The 20,235-nt window shown below is 38.2% G+C and overlaps 1 protein-coding gene across 1 annotated transcript in view; it reads left to right on the forward strand.

Annotated features, from left to right (window-relative positions):
• Window positions 1–7,279: 7,279 nt before the first annotated feature.
• GRM5 (glutamate metabotropic receptor 5) overlaps window positions 7,280–20,235 on the forward strand; it is an 879,135-nt gene continuing 866,179 nt past the window's right edge. The window contains exon 1 of the mRNA XM_084773380.1: window positions 7,280–7,323. The gene's annotated coding sequence lies outside the window, so the exon portion shown is untranslated. The remainder of the gene's footprint in view (window positions 7,324–20,235) is intronic.

Below are 20,235 nucleotides of genomic sequence, written 5' to 3' on the forward strand. Positions count from 1 at the left end.
CTCTTAACTTCTCCGCCCCCAGATATTTCTGGCTTACTCTGAGCCAATCGGATTTAGGCTTCGGAAATGTTTTCCTGTTAGAAAGAAAACCTGGCCTCTTTCAAGAGGCACTTCACAGTTTCTCTTTGAAACTGTACTGACAGGGCTAAACAGAGAGATAAACAAGAGCAGCAGAACGCTATTTGTACTTAGCCAAATAGTACATCCTGTACTCAGAGAAGTGTTAGGGACTCTTATTCTTGCCTAATCATCCGAATTAATCACAGTAAACCTTGTTTGAGTGGTGGAAGAGACTTCATCCTGAAGAGACCGTACTTAAACGCATAAGTGTGCACTCTCCTTTCCCTAAGAGCTTTTCTTTCTGTTAATCCTGTGCTTAAGTTTCTGTTAAAATATCTTTATGATAAACTCAATTGCCCTTCATTTTTTTTTGCCTTCTGAAATACACACGCGCGCGCGCACACACACACACAGACACACAGACACACACACACACACACACACACACACACACACACACACACACTTTGTGCACAGGTAGATAAGTTAAACTGTGATCTGAATGTCCTTTCTCTTCTTAGCCCACCAATAATAGATTCAGATAGAAATAATGAATAAAGAGACTATGTTTTAATAACCACTTCTCATTGCTCTTAGAAAGTTCTATGAAAGCTCCCATAGGATTAGCATTATAAGTATTTGACAAACAATATGCATGAAATAAGTCTGGGTGAACGAACTGTACACTGGCCTTTGTGCCAATCATGAAGACGTATTAACGTAGAGATTCTTTGAAAATAATAAAGCACAATCACGCAGAATAAAAGCAAGGCAGGCAAGCACATAAACTGGCCTTCCCTGGGATCATTGCTTACACCATCCCCCCCTTGTAAGAAAGCAGTTGGTGTACTAGTTCCATCGTGTCCACATCTGAGCAATGTACACTGGAATTTCAGCCCCCTATCTATAGCAGACCACATATGCTCACATCTCTGCACAGTAGTCTAGATTTCCCTGCTCCTAGTAACAATTTCACTTAGGTATTTTCAAGTATATTCCCAATGTACCTGAATATGAAGAGTAGATTAGTGGATCCAACTTGTGTTGGCTTTGGAAGAATGCTTGGTAAGGCAAAATTCTGTCCTATAATAACTTTTGTTTTTGTTTTTTTTTTAAAAAGAGCATCACAAAATTCTGTCCTATAGTAACTTTTGTCAAAATAATAGCATCTTGTGCCTACGTGTAATTGGGTGCTCATATGATTAAAATGAAATATAGGAAGAAAAACATATAGTTGAAATTATATGACACCATCAATCAATCAAAATAAAGAACACTCAAACTGCATGCCATATAATGTCTTCCACATCTTTCTTTAGATACCATAAAAGAGATCCCAGGGTGGGGATACATTCTGACCCTTGAAAAGCATCACTCATATGGCCTGCTGTCAATCTTGATAGTATATCTCAGTATAGTCCCTGGTCTGAATAAAATTATCTTAATTGCAAATCTATATGAGATTATAATTTCATTATTTTGCATAAGAGACAAGAATCTTGAAATACCTGGCCCGGTCCCTGAACATCAATAACAGAATATACATATATTTAATTTGGTGAGTTTCCATCTATAGCAGAAATGAGAGGCAGTTCCATGCAGTCACACACAACTGCCTGAGGAATTCATTATGAAGCTAGACCCTGGTAAAAGTACATCATTGGCTTTGACCCACCCCCACCCCCGGAAAAAAAACCACAGGCTTTCAAGATAAGCTAGTAAATGGCAGAATTCAGATTTATTAAAGGACATAACTAATATAGATTTTTAAGCATCAGGGTTAAGAGAATGGATAATCAATCGCTAAAACAAGGAACATATACTCCAGCGTGGGTGTGGCTTCTTTTAGAGAGTTGTAATTCCTTCTTTCCAGTGCCATAGATGCCATTTTTTTTGTAGCATTTGAATGGGTTTTAAAGTTGTAATCCTCAGAGGTTTGCTAAGAAGCCTATATGGCATTATAAGGCAATTCCTGTAGTCTATCTGACAGATTGTAATTCATAAAGTTAAAGCATAGATCAGGAGGCTACAAAAAGTTAGAATTTCTTCACTGTTAATCAAAATTAATTGTCTTGTTTATTAGTCTCCCAGAAAATCAGTGTGGAATGAGGTCATTCCCAAGATTATAAGCATTTGGGCCTTAGCCTGGGGTCTCTGTCACTCTATAGTGAGAAACCTCCAGATGAAAGAAATACCCTCTCCATTGACAACAATCTTCACAGAAAATGTTAATTGTGCCAGAAGTCTCGATTCTCAGCTGATAAGAGGCATACTCAAACTGGAGGATGAGGCATTCCTTTCCCTCTTCATGTCCCCACAATGTTTGCTGGATCTCCTGCCTCATGAAGCGATAAAGCACTCTGTTCTTAAGAAGCGTTTGTCTACTGACTTTATCTAACCCAAAATCTAGTCTTATCTCTAAGGTCCAAATGCTCGCAGGGAACACACGCCTGTCAAACTCTTTATGGCTCAGGTCTTTCTGCATAGGATTCTCTGACAGAGAACACGAGTTAATAGGTGATACAGATCCCTTTTGTTCCTGCTTTGAATTGAATTAATGGGAATGAAAAGGGCGCAATTATATTAGCTAGCCAGCATCAGAGAGTGGATAAATGTACTCTATTCAGCTGAAATGATTTATTAGTCTTTGTGAAACAGGGCCTCAATCTCACTACTTAGCATCTATGACTGGCATGAAACTCACAGAGAACCACTTGCTCTGAAAACAATTTTTCATCAATAAATCTTGGAATTAGACTGACAACACAAATAAAAGAAACTAAAAAAAAAAAAAAGGACATAGTGTTATGCTATTGTCAGATTAATTCTCCAAAACTCTGCTCTGTGTTTTTTAATCTCCCAACTCAAGAAAGCTTCAGGTGTTCCCAATTAACTGTAGAATGAGGCTAAATTCTGGGACAAGACACAAAGGCTGTCTATGCTTTGTGCCCTTTGCAGCGGCTCTTCCATTTACTGCCATGTATTCATATTCTATTTCCTTACTCTTACTCATTTGATTCATCAATAGAACAGGAATAATAGTAGATTCTGTATTAACAGTAATAGTAGATACAGGTATTGGAAGGGTTAACCAAAGGTTCTGACCCTAGAAATGAATCTGTAGGTAGATAGCATGCGTCACACTCCTCGTTCAATGCAGGTCTATTAAAAAGTAAATATTTGTTCAAGTCTTTTCAAATTCAACGTCACATATACGTCCAATGGTTGCCTTTGTTTAAAACAAGTAAACTACATTATGTTCACTAACCTTGAATGAAACCCATTGTCTTGAGAACAATGAAGAAATAAGTTCCAAACAGCAAAATGAGATAAACAGGCTACACATAAAACAAAGTGTTCTTTTGAAAATTCAGTTCACGACAGTTGAAAACTGGGCTATATAATTCTTTGTACACACAGTAGCTAGGCTAAAGTATTATCATCCTTTGTGGGGTTCAGTTCTTAAGGAAAGGGGCACACTAACTCAACATGTCTTGTCTCTCATCTTCAATAAAGAAAACTTGGTTTTGAAAACACTTTAACATAATAAAGAAAAAATATTTCTCTTGCAGAGATGCAGGGACTTTATTATCCTTTCAGATTAGAAAACTGGGGCGTGGAGACCTGCGTACAGAGATAGGATTCTGCCCAGTTGTTGCTCATTAAAGAAGATGGCAGCAGGACCTTCAGTTGCTATGGGCACAGTCTTCTCTAGATGACTGCCAAGTCCAGGCACTAAGCCTGGAGCCAGTGTCCATCAGTGGTGTTATCTAGTATTCCTGGGTTAGGGAGGCAGATGGAATGGTCATCAGAGAAATCTATAGGGAAACATGGGAAGTAAGCACTCTAGTTCACTGACAAAGAGATGAAGCATGTCCTTGTTCTTTTACAATATCCTGATACAGGAGCCAGTATTGGCTCTCATCGAGCACAGCCATTGACCTGGTTAATGTCCTTGGGTGCTGGTGATTCTTCTCTGGGCATTGGCATTTGGGATTGTATAGTTCTGGTTTTCAAAGCTTTACATCCATGTTCCCACGTTCCAGGAGTGGCCTCCCACAAGGCAGTTATGATTGGATGGACGTTTGCTCTAAATTATCCTCCAACATAGACCAGCATGACCTTTTATTATTTCATGGAGTACTACTCTTAACTAGGAGAGCTCCTCAAGGATGCAAGAGCACCTGAGATCTGGTGGCCGGGCAGTGGAGCTGGAGCCAGACTCAAGAGTGTCTGGCTTTCAGAACACCATGTCTATCACAGGCTTTTCAACCCCAAGATGGTGATGAACGAGTTGACTACCAAGATATTGAATGTCCACAATAGCCAAGTTTTTTTTTATTATTAAGTTATTTATTTATTCACTTTAAATCCTGGTAGTAGCCCCCTCTCTCCTCTCCTTTCTCCCCACCCTCCTCCCATATTCCTTGAAAAAGAGGAGCCAACCCACTCACACACCGCAGCTCCTCAAGTCATATCAAGACTGAGTTCATCCACATCCTTTGTGGTCTGACAAGTCAGTCACGTCCTGGAGAAGTGCTCGCAAAGCAGGCAACAGAGTCCATGTCAGAGACAGCCCCCACTCTCCTTACCAATGGACCCACAAAGAAGCCAGAGCTGCCCCCATTGGATGCATTTATGTAGAAGACCTAGGTCCAGTCCATGCATGGTTCTTGGTTTGTGCTTTCAGACTCCACAGGCCCCTCTGGGTCCTGGTTAGTTGGCTCTGTAAGTCTTCTTGTAGAGTTGTTGTTACCTCTGGGTCCTTTTATCGCTCCCTCAACTTTTCCACCAGACTCTCTTTGCTTCTCCCAAAGTTTGGCTGTGAGTGTCAGCGTCTGTTTCAAACTGCTGCTGGGTAGAGCCTTCCAGAGATCAACTCTAATAGTCTTCTGTCTGCAGGCATAGCACACAGTGTCAGGGGTTGACAACAGCCAATTTTTTAAGAACAGCTTGGCATGCTTAACCAGAGTGTTAAGGTCATACTTTGAAAAGATAAGGAACAAACCTGCTGAGAGTCCAAGCACCAGAGAGATGGAGATAAGTACCATAAGGGATTGAAAAAAGGGGAAAGACATGCTAAACCTCAGCCTTCAGGTGAAACTCACTGGCCTTGAGCAGCATGTTGTGTAGCATGTGTTCAGCCACACCCTTCTAGTTAAAGGTTCACATTGTTTGGTTCATTTCTCTGGGTGCACCTTGCCAAATGCAGGTATAGGTCAGTCTTGAGCTGCTACTTCTAGGTACCAGACTACAAGGTGCTGCAACCCCCATCTCCTCCTGGTTCTGAGTACGACAAGGTATCTGCCGTCACATCCCTACCTGTATACCTGCTGGCCTAACCTTTGACACATCCCAGGAAAATTGCTGTAATATTCTCTGGCCTTGTCTTTATTTGTAAACACAGTATTCTCACACTCTAAACTGCTCACTAAATATAATAGTTTTATGAATTAAAAATGCTAAAAACCCGAGAAACCAAATAAGATAAAATATAGGGGCATAGATACATGATAATGTCTTTTTTAAAGTTATCTAAATTTTACTTCTTCAATAACTACTTCTCATTTTTTTTTTGGTGGAAGAATGACTAAATTGAAGGTGTCTTTATAAAGGAAACTTTTCTTTGCTTTTTTCTTTTTTTTTAAATGTATTTTTTAATTAATTTATTCATATTACATCTCAGTTGTTAGCCCATCCCTTGTATCCTCCCATTCCTCCCTTCCTCCCACTTCCCCCCTACTCCCCTCCCCTATGTCTGTGTCTGAGGGGGACCTCCTCCCCCTGTATATGCTCATAGGGTATCAAGTCTCTCCTTGGTGACCTATTGTCCTTCCTCTGAGCGCCACCAGGCGTCTCCATCCAAGGGACATGGTCAAATATGGGGCACCAGAGTTTGTGTGAAAGTCAGATCTCCTTCTCCACTCAACAGTGGAGAATGTCCTGTCCATCAGCTAGTCTGGGTAGGGGTTCGAGGTTTACTGCCTATATTTTCCTTGGTTGTTGCCATAGTTTGCGGAGGACCCCAGGGCCCAGACTCGCCTGTAGTTTTCCAGGACCCGCTGGATCCTTCTATTTCCTCATTCTCCCAGGCTTCTCACGCCTAAAGTCTCAATAGGATGTCCTCCCCTCTTACCCACTTTCCTGGTAGGTACAGTTTTTCATGGGGACATACACCTTGGACTAGTGTCTTGATATAAGTGAGTATATACCATTTAGCTCTTTTTGCTTCTGTGTGAACTCACTCATCATGACAATTTCTAGTTCAATCCATTTGTCCACCAATTTTGGAAATTCCTTGTTTTTAATAGCTGAGTAGTATTCCATAGTGAAGATTCACAGTTTCTTTATCCATTCTTCTACTGAGGGACACGTAGGTTGTTTCCAAGTTCTGGCTATTATGAATAAGGCATCTATGAACATGGTTGAGCAAATTTTCTTGTTGTGTGCTGGAGCATCTTCTGGGTATATTCCAAGGAGTGGAATAGCTGAGTCTTGAGGAAGCCCTATTCCCATTTTTCTGAGAAAGCACCAGATAGATTTCCAAAGTGGTTGTACTAGTTTGCATTCCCACCAGCAATGCAGGAGTGTTCCTCTTTCTCCACACCCTCGCCAGCATGTGGTGTCAGTTGAGTTATTGATCTTAGCCATTCTGATGGGTGTAAGATGGAATCTCAGTGTCGTTTTGATTTGCATTTCTCTGATGACTAAGGAGGTCGAGCATTTCTTTAAGTGTTTCTCAGCCATTTGATATTCCTCTGTTGAGAATTCTCTGTTTAGTTCTGCGCCCCATTTCTCTATTGGGTTATTTGGTTTGGTGGTGTTTAATTTCTTGAGTTCTTTATATATTTTCGATATTAAACCTTTGTCAGATGAAGGGTTGGTGAAGATCTTTTCCCAGTCTGTAGGCTGTCGCTTTGTTCTCTTGACAGTGTCTCCTGCCTTACAGAAGCTTCTCAGCCTCATGAGGTCCCATTTATTAATTGTTGACATTAATGTCTCGGCTGTTGGTGTTCTGTTCAGGAAGTTGTCTCCTGTGCCTATGTGTTCCAGACTCTTCCCCACTTTTTCCTCTAACTGGGTTAATGTCTCTGGTTTTAGGTTGTGGTCTTTAATCCACTTGGACTTGAGTTTTGTGCATGGTGACAAATAGGGGTCTAATTGCATTTTTCTACATGTAGACATCCAGTTAGACCAGCACCATTTGTTGAAGATGCTGTCGTTTTTCCATTGAATGGATTTGGCTTCTTTGTCGAAAATCAAGTGGGCAAATGTGTGTGGAGGATTCATCTCTGGGTCTTCAGTTCGATTCCATTGATCTACTAGCCTATTGCTGTGCCCGTACCATGCTGTTTTAATTACTGTTGCTCTATAGTACAACTTGAGATCAGGTATGGAGATTCCTCCAGAGGATCTTTTATTGTATAGGATTGTTTTTGCTATTCTGGGCTTTTTTGTTTCTCCATATGAAGTTGAGAATTGTTCTTTCAATATCTTCAAAATATTTTGTAGGTATTTTGATAGGGATTGCATTGAATCTGTAAATTGCTTTTGGTAAGATGGCCATTTTTACTATGATGTTTCTCCTGATCCACAAACAAGGTAGATCCCGCCATCTTCTGATGTCATTTTCAATCTCTTTCTTCAGAGGTTTAATGTTTTTTTCAAATAAGTCCTTCACTTGCTTGGTTAGGGTTATTCCTAGATATTTTATATTGCTTGTGGCTATCGTGAAGGGAGTAATTTTCCTAATTTCTTCCTCTGCCTGTTTGTCTTTTGTATATAGGAAAGCTACTGACTTTTTTGAGTTTATTTTGTATCCTGCCAATTTGCTGAAGGTGTTTATCAGCTGTAGGAGTTCTCTGGTGGAATTTTGGGGGTCACTTATATACACTATCATATCATCTACAAATAGGGATAATTTTACTTCTTGTAAAGGAAACTTTTCTAGTAAGTTTCTTTCCTTTGAAAGTTTGAGAAATAGAAAATATCAACATTGTTTCTATTTAAGGAAAAAATATTAGAGCATGTATTTTAGGAAAAGATAAGCTTATAATATAGAAGTAAAATGTGTATTTCCCATTCATTTTTTATTGTTATATATTCTTTTTATTTATTTTTAACAATGAATTTTTATTGGTCTATTTTAATTGGGCAGAATAAAGGATTTCATAGTGATTTTTTTAGCCAAATCTATCTGGCCATCGATTCTAATTTTTATTAATTTATTTATTCACTTTATATCCTGGACATAGGCCCCTCCCTACTTTCTTTCCAGTTCAACCATGCATCCCTCTACATGGTCTTTAAAATATATAGAAGAACATATAAGAAACAAAAAGTTTATGTAACCTTTTGTACCACTCTTTTGTTTATTGTAATCTTCCTCCATAAGGAGGTACCACAATCATTGAAAATTATTTTTGTTTGTATACCATAAATTTGTAAATGCAAAATATCATGCTATGCCTTTATTAATTAGTATTTCAAGGAAATGTTTAGCATACTCATTAAAAATGCTTATAATAATGATGGATAAACACATTGCTTATTCAACACCAAGACCAGGAAACAGAGCATTAGTAGACCTTCAGAACAGTGCTTCACAGCATCCTGCTATCACTCCCTTTATAATGAAGAGCATCTCCTCTTGTCCTTTTCTGATTCTATTGCCAAAATTTACTTAGCACTGTAGTGTTTCAAAGATTCTATAATTGAATCATCTAATATTTATGCTCCTCCTGTGTCCAGAATTATTTTGTGAGCTACATAAAATGCAGTGTGCTAAAAACTAGTCCTTCAGTGGAAGGATAAATCCTAATTTACAGCATTTGTTGCATGAATTCCATGATGTATGTACTCCCACCATGGCCAGTTAAAGTAGTTATGTATTATGTAGTGTGTCTTTAAAAGAGTTGCCAATAATTACTTCTTGTAAGCTGGAAGGAGCAGGTTTCTGCACATCGCTGGAGCATGCTTGTCCATTGGGCCATAGGGCAATGCTATTCAGTTTAAGTGTTCTACATGGTTAAGTTTCAAACCCCCAGACAAATGACTGAGGCACCTATTTAACATATCAAAGCCAATCTGTCCTCCTGTTTCTCACAGAATCTTTCAGTTCCTACCTGTTGCAAGGTCTAACTGGAATACCTTCTATCCTGAACTCTCCAGCCCAGGGGCTGGGCTGCCCTTCCCCAAGATGCTTTTTCTGATATAATCCAGACATTTTGGTTACTTGTCTCTCTTTTCCTCCCTTTGTACCTTTGACCTCATGGCTGCAGTACTTGGTTCCTCTCTCTTCATTTCCCTGCCCCTCTCTATTAATGATTCAAGTCATGACCACTCTGGGCTCTCCTAGATGGGTCTGCCTCTGGCTATGCTCTCTTATACTTCTCCTGAACCATACCTACAAGCAGTCCTTTCCTTTCCTTTTTATTTATTTTTTTCTCATTTACACACTAGCCAAGACCAACAAATATCCTCTCTCTCATCTCTCTCTCTCATCTCTTCCTCCCTCCCTCTCTCTCTCTCTCTCTCTCTCTCTCTCTCTCTCTCTCTCTCGTGTGTTGTCTAACATCTCTAGTTCTTGATCATTAGTACTGTTCTTCCTCAGAGTTTTCTGTTTTCATATCATCTATATTTTACATCTCAAGATGTTTATCTAGAATTGTAGGAATGTGTATATTCTGTCTTGGAAACTTTCAATTGACTAAAGAACTGTTGTACAACCATTACAAGCCAGGTTCATTAAAGTTCTGTTTCTCCACATGCTTATCAAGGAACGTTTCTTTCCCTTGCAATGAATAAAATAAAGGAGTTTTTCCAAAGTCTTCTGCCCATTTGATATCCTCTATTAAGGTACTGATTGTTTTTTTTTTTTTTTTGAGTTTTCTATTGAGTATATTTCCTTTTGTTTTTTATTTGTAGATTTTGCAGTTTTTACCTAATATTTTATAATTTATTTTATTCAATAACACAATATATTTCATACACATATATTTATAAATGAGCATGCCCTTTACTTTTCTACTACTTTAAAATGTTTTAAAATTGATGTGAGAATGAAAAATAGTCATTTTTACTTATATTAAAAATTGCAAAGTTTACATGATTTGCAAAAGCATTTACTATATTGAGTTGTTTTGGAAGTCTATCTGGAAAAGTAACAAAAGCAAAAGAAATAGTGTCATTTGAAATAAAGACATGTTCTTCAAAAGATTCTTGAAAAAGAAAACAAGACAAAAAGGCTCTATTGCTTCCTTAAACAGTGGAATACTGACAGAATGTTAAGGATTCTTGAACATTAAAAAGCAACCTAAAGTCAGGGCAAAGCACTTTGAAACTGCTCCAATTTGTTTAGAACATTAAAGTACTAGCATTCAGACATAGATTAGGAAAATATTAGGAAAAATAAGCATTCGATATGTATAAACATTAAGGAAATTAAATCAAAGCCACATTGAGATTCCATCTCAGCACCAGAATGGCTACCCTCAAGAAAACAAATGTCAAATGCTGGCAAGAATGTGAGGAAAAGGAACTTTTACTCACTGTTGGAATATAAATTAGTCCACCACTGAAGAAATCTACTAAAAATAGAGCTACCATTTAACCAGCTATACCGTGCCCATTGTTGTAGTGGAGAGATAATGGTCCCACAGGACATAAAAGTGGGAAACAGGGGATTCATATAGACAAAGTATGTTATCTGTATATGCATGTGAGAATGTGAAAACTAAATAAGTTTTTAAAAAAGAATTGTCTGACATCTAATTTCATCTGGCTCTATGGCTTTACTGAAAACACCATGCGGCTGAGTGGCCTTGGCTCCATTTCAGTGCTCTTCAATGCTCGACTTATCACTTCTATACTTGGAATTTTTACTCTCTCCTCATCTCCATTTGCTGTAAGTAAATAAGTTCTCTAGTCTTCGATAGTTTCCTGATAAGTGTAAGGACATTTCTTTCCCATTTCTGCCTAGGATCTCAGGCAAAGTGTCATAGGACGGCTGACACCAGAAAAGCATAAACAATATGCGTGGGGAAAGTTACAAAAACCTAGAGAAATTACAGAGAATTGTTTTGACAAAGTCACTAGTCTGAACCCAGGAGTGACAAACTTTGCTTTATTCATGAGTATGAACTTTGGAGTAAATAGTAAGGAAAATTAAGTCACATTTTAAAATGTCACTTTACTGAATTTGTAGAAGCATTTCTTAGGAAATCACTTAAAAAGCACATAGTACAAGTACCTTCATGCAAGTACATGTCAGAAGATTGCAAACAAATAAAATTACTCACAGAGAGTAACAAAGACAGAATTTGTCATCTTAGATTATGGTCACTGCTAAATTTCCCATGGAAAAAAATTGTGTTATGCTTTTTTTAAATCACTATTTTCCACAATGCTTCCATAAACAAACTTCTTTATCTTATAAACATAGGCCTGAAAAGGAGGATAATACAATGCTTTACAAAAATGTAGGGATTTCTTAAGGCTTTTATAAACATATTTAATTTGTTTCACTGTTTAGATTGATGAACTTAACCATCTATGTCGTTTAGCGCACGTTGCAAGAAATTATTTTCAAAGGAAGGCCATCTTTTTAGTATCTATTTTATTTGACAAAATAGAATGGTGGTGTGATGGTTCATCTGATAAATTACAGTATTCTACAGACTGGGCAAATCCACAAACTCTCAGCCTCCTGTCCATGAAGAGATTTGTCTTCTCATCAGCATGTGAACCTACATGATGCGTTCACTATCAACAACAACTACTATCAAAACCAATCCTGCAACTGACCTAAAATTTTTTTTATGTGTACATTTTACGTATTGTATAGCTATCTACGTTCAGGTAGAAACCAGAAGGGTCAGACCTTGAAGCTTCCCAGTGTAACTGCTGGGAACTGAACTTGGATCCTCTGAAGATCTTAAAGTACTTTTAACCTTTGCTCCATCTCTCATGGCTGCATTTCACACACTTTTATACACCTAAGGCAAAACAAAATACTTGCCCATTAAATTTTTTTTTATACATGTCTGGTATGTCTAAATGTCATTACTTTATAAAACTTGTTTACAATCCTGCTATTATTTTTCTTCTTTTATTTGTTGTTTATTTATATCTGTAACATTACTTCTATCTGGCCAGCTGAATTTGAAGTGCTACTCTGCAAAGAGTTGCCAATGTTAAAACATCCAGATGTAAATCCCGAGAGGCTAGAGTTATAAAAGTATGTCCTCAGAAATGCCAAAGCCTTGAGAACAATCCTATCATTTTTTTTAATGTTAATAAAATAATTAAATGGCCAGGGCCAGCACCAAAGCACCTATAATCCTAGCACTGAAGAGGAGGAACAGGCTAGTTCCTGGAGATTGTTCCCCAGCCAATCTAGATAAATCTATGGAATCCAGGTTCAGTAGAAGACAATTTCAAAAACAGATTGGATATTAACAATTGACTTTGGCCTAGCCTCCATTTTCATGTGCATATGCAAATACACATACAGCATACATACACACACACATCCAAATATTGAGAAAGCCCATTTTCCCACAGAATATTTGAAATGTCTACATAATTGAATTAATCAATTATGATAATTTGAGATGTATTTAGTGTATCAAAACTGTAATATATTTTGTTTAAAAAATTCAGATAATATTAATGTTAATGTAAGCTCTATAATTAAGTAATCATGTTCATCCTTTGGGCTTTAAATTAAAATTATTTATTATATTTATATTTGTCACTACTGAAATATGTAAAAGACAATTAGCATCTCCATAGTAATAAAATAAATTTATTAAACACTTAAGAATTAAAGAAATAAAGAACCACTAAACACATGAAGTACTGAACACTTACTACAATATTTTCAACTTATAGTACCTATCTTAAATTTCCCCTCATAGGCTTAGGTATTTAAACACTTGGCCTCCAGTATGTGGAGCTGTTCAATAGGGCTAAGGAAGTGCATCATTTCTGGAGGAAGCGTACCACTAGGAGTGCCAGGGGCAAGTGTTAAGACTATATGGCCTACCACTACTTCCAGTGCAGCAGCATGGCTTCATACTTGCACTGGAAGACAGTAATTCTCAGCTTCCTGTTTCTGCAACCAGCTATTCCTGCTGCTTGCTGCCATCCTTGCCCACCTTGGTGCACTGTTATCTCTTTGGAACTGTAAAGCAAATAAACTCTTCTTTCTGACTCTTTTAGCTGCTTTCGTCTTCATATTTTATCACAGCAACAGAGAAGTAACAAATGCATAAGCCATGAGGTTCAATGAGTTCTGGCACTGAGGGAGAAAACTGTAGTGTGGCACTTGTTTCCAATGCATACATCCCTGAGTTCAGTCTCCACATCATTGAAAAGAATCGTGATTGGCTTCTTGGGACATTCTTGGTTGTATTATAACTTGTAAAATCAATCTCAACTTCCCGTAAGCCTCACTAAAACTCATATATTGAAGCTCATATCAAATCTACAGAGGACTCACTCTGAATTGCTGCAAGATTTTTTTTTTTTTGTCCTGCCATTATATGTGTTGCCATGCTGGCAAAGGCATCCAGGAAGGGAGACAAGTATGAGCACCAGTTTTCTTAACTTCGTATTTCTTTTCTTTGGCATTTCCAAAGCTTCACTTCACTCATATTTGGGGGTACATGATAGAGAGACTGAGGCTTAGGACCTCTTGCTTCTCTGATTAGTAACCGTTAAGTAATGGATCCATGTTGGACATCTGGAATAATTCAAAATCTATTTAAAAATATGTTAGACCTTGTGATGGTGGAGCTACAGGTAGTTGTGATAATCTGACATGAGTGGTGGGAGCCAAACTTAGGTCTCTTGCACAAAAGGTAAGTACTCTAGACCATAGAGCCATCTCTCCAACCTTCACAATCTTCTTTTAATGTTGTTTCTCTTCCGAATATGAATCACACTGGATTAAATTATAAACAATCAGAGGTTATCAGTTTTGCTTTCAGTGGCATTGTTGCCTCCATTTTTAGTAAACCGAGCTCTTTAAAAACATAAGACAAAAATCTAATATTAACTGAGTATGTACTACAGAGCCATGCCCTGTGTTACGTTCAGTAGATATTGCTACATTTATTTTTAAATGTACTATAATTTATTCAGATTACACCCTGAATGTTATCCCCTTGCTTGAATCTTCCTAATCCCATTCCCACCCTCATTCCCTCTTTCACCCTATTCCCCTCCCCTTGACATCTGACAGAAGGGGACATCCTCCCCCACCATATGATCACAGCCTATCAGGTCTCATCCGGATATCCTGTTTCTCCTTCCTCTGTGTGCCCATAGGGCCTCCCCACCAAGGGGAAGTGATCAAATTGGGGTCACAATAGTTCATGTCAGAGGCAGTCCCCACTCTCTCTACAACTGTAGAGAATGGGCTGTCTTTTGGCTAGGTCTGGACTGAGGGTCTAGTTTTACTACATGCACTGTCCTTGGTTGGTACAACAGTTTTAGCAGGCCCCCTACCTGGGTCCAGACCCGCAAGCCTTGATAGTCTCTTTGTAGGGCTCCTGAATCCTCTGGCTCGTTCCATCCCTCCATTCCTCCTTACCACTCTCAGCCCTCAACCCAGAGTTTAGTAGTAACTCTCACCCTCTGTCCTCATCCCCTGCTGGGTGGAGTCTCTCAGAGGACATCTATGTTGAGCTAATATCTACTTATAAGTATGTATAGTCCATTTGTGTCTTTCTGAGTCTGGGTTACCTCACTCAGAATCATCCTTTCTAGTTCCATCCACTTCCCTGAAAATTTCAAGATTTCCTTGTTTTTAATAGCTGAGTAGAATTTCGTTGTGTAAACGGACCACTATTTCTTTAACCATTTTTCAGTTGCAGGACATCTAGATTGTTTCCTGATTTTGGCTATTACAAATGAACATAGTTGAGCAAATATCCTTGTATTGTGGAGAATTTTTCAGGTATATGCCCAGAAGTGGTGTAGCTCGGTCTTTTTTTTTTTTTTTCTGTTTTGTCCAATAATATTTTTTATTTTATATTTCATTTAATTAATTTATTCAGATTATATCTCAATTTTTATCCCATGCCTTGTATCCTCCTGTTCCTCCCTCTCTTCTGCTTTCACTCTAAACCCCTGCCATATGTCTGTGACTGAGGGGGACATCCTCTCCCACTAAATGGTCATAGGCTATCAAGTCTCATCTTGGTAGCCTGCTTATTCTTCTCTTAGTGCCACCAGGCCTCCTCACCATGGGGATGTGGTCAAATATGGGGCACCAGAGTTCACATCCGAGTCAGTCCCCACTCTCCACTCAACTGGAGAATGTCTTTTCCATTGGCTAGATGTGAGAAGGCGTTCTATGTTTACTGCAAGTATTGTCCTTGGTAAACTGTGTCTTAAGGTAACACTATTCCCAATTTTCTGAGAAAGCACTAGATGGATTCCAAAATAGTTGTACATTTTTGCACTTCCACCAGCCATGGATAAGTGTTCCCCTTTCTCCACATCCTTGCCAGCATGTTCTTTCACCTTAGCTTTATATTTCAACTATTCTGGTAGGAGTAAGAGTGAATATCAGAATATTTTTTATTTGCATTTCCCTGAAAACTAAGGACATTGAACATTTCTTTAAGTGTTTCTCAGCCATCCCATATTCTTCTGTTGAGAATTCTCTGTTTAGTTATGTATCCCATTTTTAAATTGGGTTATTTGGTTTGGTGGTATTTAATTTCTTGAGTTCTTTATATATTTTAGATATTAGCCCTTTGTCAGATGTAGGGTTGGTGAAGATCTTTTCCCAGTCTGTAGGCTGCTGTTTTGTTCTGTTGACAGTATCCTTTGACTTACAGAAGCTATTCAGTTACATGAGGTCTTATTTATTAATTGTTGACTTGAGAGCCTGAGCTATTGGTGTTCTTTTCAGGAAGTACTCTCCTATGCCAATTAACTCTAGGCTTTTCCCCACTTTCTGTTCTAACATATTTAGTGTGTCTGGTTTTATGTACTCTTGATGTCAACCCTATGATTGGATAGTCCTTTTTATTGAAAAACATTTGTTATCCACTCAAAGAGAGCAAATCACAGAATGTCACTTCATACACCTGTCACAAAACCAACAATTAGTTTGAGTATCCTTTTACCTAAAACGTAAAAATAATAAAATTGGAGACTAGTGATGAAAATGGGGACCTAAGGCTTACAAGCTGTTTCGTTGTCTACCCCTTCACTTAGAAGCATTTATAGTATATCTCAGACGCATCAGGAATCTGATGTGACACATGCAATAGGTCGAATAGCACAATAAGAAAGGAGACCAGCTCTCTTTCCTCACCAGGCTTCAGAGAAGATAGTTATCAAAGCAATATATTTTACATTTTTAAAAGTCCTATGGAAGAAAAAATAAGGAACAGAGCAAAAATCAAGAAGTGGTGACCCGAGGAGGATTTTGCACACAAAATTTGCTCTGGGAACCAATGGATTTTTAATCAGATTCAAAATGAGGGAAATGTCTGAGGCAGATGCTGAGAAGTGCAAACTGCAACATTGCAGGGAGTATGTTGCTTGGTACATTAGAGGAACTGAAATTATGAGCACAAAGTGACACAGGGCTTGACAAAGTACCAGAGTGCACAAAATAGGATAGACAGGAAATTCATTCTTGATCTGGCTCTTCTGTAGTTGCTTTTTACTTTATGGGTTGTTGTTGTTGTTGTTTTGGTTTGGTTCCTTGATTGTTTGTTTTGGGGTTTGGAGCACCACCTTTGTATCTGTTCTCACTAATATTAACGTCTCTTCAGCAAGAAAAAAAAGTAGAACTTTGAAACTCATTTTGAGCACTTACAATTGTTATTTCTTACTTCATATAGTGCTTAATGAGTTACACTAGGACATTGGTTTAATTTATTTGAAAATGTCTGTATTATGTATGAGTGTGCCAATTTCCAGCACAGCTTGAGAAATTTCTAATGTTTCTGTCTTTTACCAAAAGAAACTGGACTTAGAAAAATTTAGATCTGTCTGTCCAAAACAGATATTTCAAGTCATTAGCCAGTACATGCAAACAAACTTCGATCTTGGTAAGATTACTAAGTAGAGTGTATTGGTAGACGGCTTCTGGTCTTGGAAGTAGAAAGGTCCTGACTGTCAGCAGGACTGATCTAACCTCCCTGGGCTCTGACATGATCACGTGAAGGGATAAAGGCACGAGTTGCTTTCTTTGGCTACTGAGCAGCAAGTGATGTTTGCTGGTGCTTCCGGGTGAGAAATTTGTTCCATGCATCTCTGAGTCATCCCCTCAGCAGTAATTCAAAAAGAAGTTGAATCTTAGGAGAAGCTGTTTCCTTGGAGAACACTTTGAATATACTGAAAGGTTATGCCACTCATCAAAACACATGTGAAGGTGGTCAGTTTTGCTAACACTTTTTCTCAATCCCTCGCAATTTTGGAGGGTTTGATTGCTTGTTTTAATTTCATAACCTGGAATATTTTTCCTTTTTTATATATTTATTTATTCATTTTACAGCCCAATTGTAGCCCCTTCCCTCCTCTCCTACTTGTCCCTCCCTCCCTCCCTCCCTCCCTCCCTCCCTTCCTCTTACCTTCCCAGTTTCCCCTTCCCCTACACTTCAGAAATGGGGACCCCCCCCCCAATCACAGCACATCAAGTCACATCAGAACTGAGCACATCCTCTACAATGGCAGCCTCTCCCAGAGGAAGCAATAAAAAAGAAAGTCCTTGTCAGAGATAGCTCCCACTCCCCTTACTAGGGGACCCACATGAAGACCAAGCTGCCTATAGGGGACAATGCGTAGGGGGCCTAGGTTCAGTCTATACATGGTTCTTGGTTGGTGTTCCAGTTTTAGAAAGCCTGTCCCCCACGCAGCCAAAATTAGTTGGCTAGGGGTCCTTTTATCCCTCGTCCCACTCTTCCACAAGACTCCCTGTGCTCCACCCAGTGTTTGGATGTGAGTCTTAGCATCTGTTTCAATCCTCTGGTGGGTGGGGCCTCTCAGAGAACTGCTATGCGAGGCTCCCATCTGCAAGCATAGCAGAGTGTCATTAATAGTGTGAGGGGTTGTCGTTTTTCCATGGTGTGACCAGGCATTAATTCGACATTCCCTCAATCTCTGCTCTTTCTTTATCTCAGAACATCTTCTAGGCAGGGTAAATTTTGCGTCAACATTTCACAATGTTTTTCTTTAAAAAAAAATTTTTTTTTTTAGTACAAATTACTATATCTTGAAAAGCTGCAAATGTGTCCTAGCTGAACTTAGAAAGGAAAGAATGATTCCAAATGTCACCCTGAATCAACAGGAACAGCTTAGCCGTAGAATGCAAGCTAACAGTGAAGACCTTGTTTGCAAGGTGCTTGAGGAAAGCTGACATAAAGTGGGGACCAGGTATTTCTCTAAAATATACTCCTCTAACATCTGTTTATGAGGAAGGGCCTACTCCTTCCAGATAGTCCTAAGACTTTTCAATTCCTGCTAGTCATAAAAGAACAGACCGTGGGATGGGAATGGCTCCATGCTTAAGATCACTTACTGCTCTACCAGAGAATCAGAGTTCTTCTCACGGAGGCCATGTTAGGTCTGTATCATCAGCTTTAGGGAATCCAACATCCTTTTCTGGCTTCTTTCAGGATACTTACATATGGCATACATTCACACACACACACACACACACACACAGAGAGAGAGAGAGAGAGAGAGAGAGAGAGAGAGAGAGAGAGAGAGAGAGAGAGAGAGAGAGAGAGAGAGAGAGAATAAATTTAAAAATAGAAGAAATCTTAGAAATGAGAAAAACCAGAATAAGACTATGTTGGATAGAAAGGGAGTATCCACAACCTGAGCACCACTAGACAAGTAAATGTATCTTTGTGCATACTTTCAGTGTTTAAAGTCTTTTTCCTTCATTTATATGCGATACATTTTGATCATATTTTATCACCCCCAACTTCTCCCAGATCCTTGATGTTTTTTCTTTTTTCTTTTTTCTTTAGATAGAGAGAACATGAAATTGGGTGGTGGGAGAAAAGAAAAACACGATCAAAACATATTATAAGAAAAAAAAGGATTTCTTTTTATTAAAAGGGCCCATTGTAAATTCTTAACAGCTGAATTAGCAGTCTGAAGAACATGGCATGGCATAAGAAGTTGACAGAGGAAGCAGAAGAAACACACTTACACTAGTTAAGATCCTTAAAAGGGTGGTGCAGCTTTCTTGTTTACTGAAGTTTGTGTTTGTTTTCTTTTTATTCAGCATAACAGACTTTAAGTTATAAAAATTTTTCTGCTCCATTTTTATTATTGACTATATATGTGTAAGTGGAGGATGTTATTGAAAGACAGCCCCCTAGTGGTTGAATGTAAAACTTTTTGTTCAATTAAAACTCTACAAATAGAAATTTTAGATTAATAGGTAAGTGGCATATATGTTTGTGCCAAGTCATATACTCTTGATATCATGCATCCAGATTATTTACTTTTGAGCAGTTTACTTTGTACTTTTATATTTGGTACTGCATAATTGACATCAAGAGTCACATAATGATGCTAGAGAAATGGCTCAGTAGTTAAGAACACTTTGCAGTGATCAGAGTTCAGTTTGCATCACCAAGTCTAAGGTATGTGGTAATACTCAGTTCTGACATCTGTTGAAATAATTTATCTAGTTACATATTACATATTATGGGATTTTGTGGGAATAAATTATGTATATATATATACATATACATATATATATATATTTCTGATAACACCATGTGTTAAATACCCCACCTAGGGACATATATGGTATTCAGAGTCATTCAAACTGTAACCCTAAAATTTACCATTACTATTTAATTCTACATCAATAATTTCTTAGCCAAGAGTGATTATGTGAATGATCTGTCTTTTGTTTGATAAAATTTCTTGTTAATTGTCCTAGCTCCAAGTTTGTAAATCTGTACACGTATAACTCCATTTACTATTATTATATCATATTTTCTTATACTAAACTAAACACACACTCATACACACAAACACATGGAGCCATAATTTTTTAAAGGTCACTATAAATACCACGGAGGCGGGGGGGGGGGGAGAGAACTCTATTTCTGGAGATTTTCATTTTCCTCTATTTTTAATATCACAAATGGCTACTTTCTCTGTTTCTGCTTCTTCTCT

The sequence above is a fragment of the Acomys minous genome, assembly GCF_964271855.1.
Source record: "Acomys minous genome assembly, chromosome: 2".
In the NCBI taxonomy this organism is placed as follows: Eukaryota; Metazoa; Chordata; class Mammalia; order Rodentia; family Muridae; genus Acomys; species Acomys minous.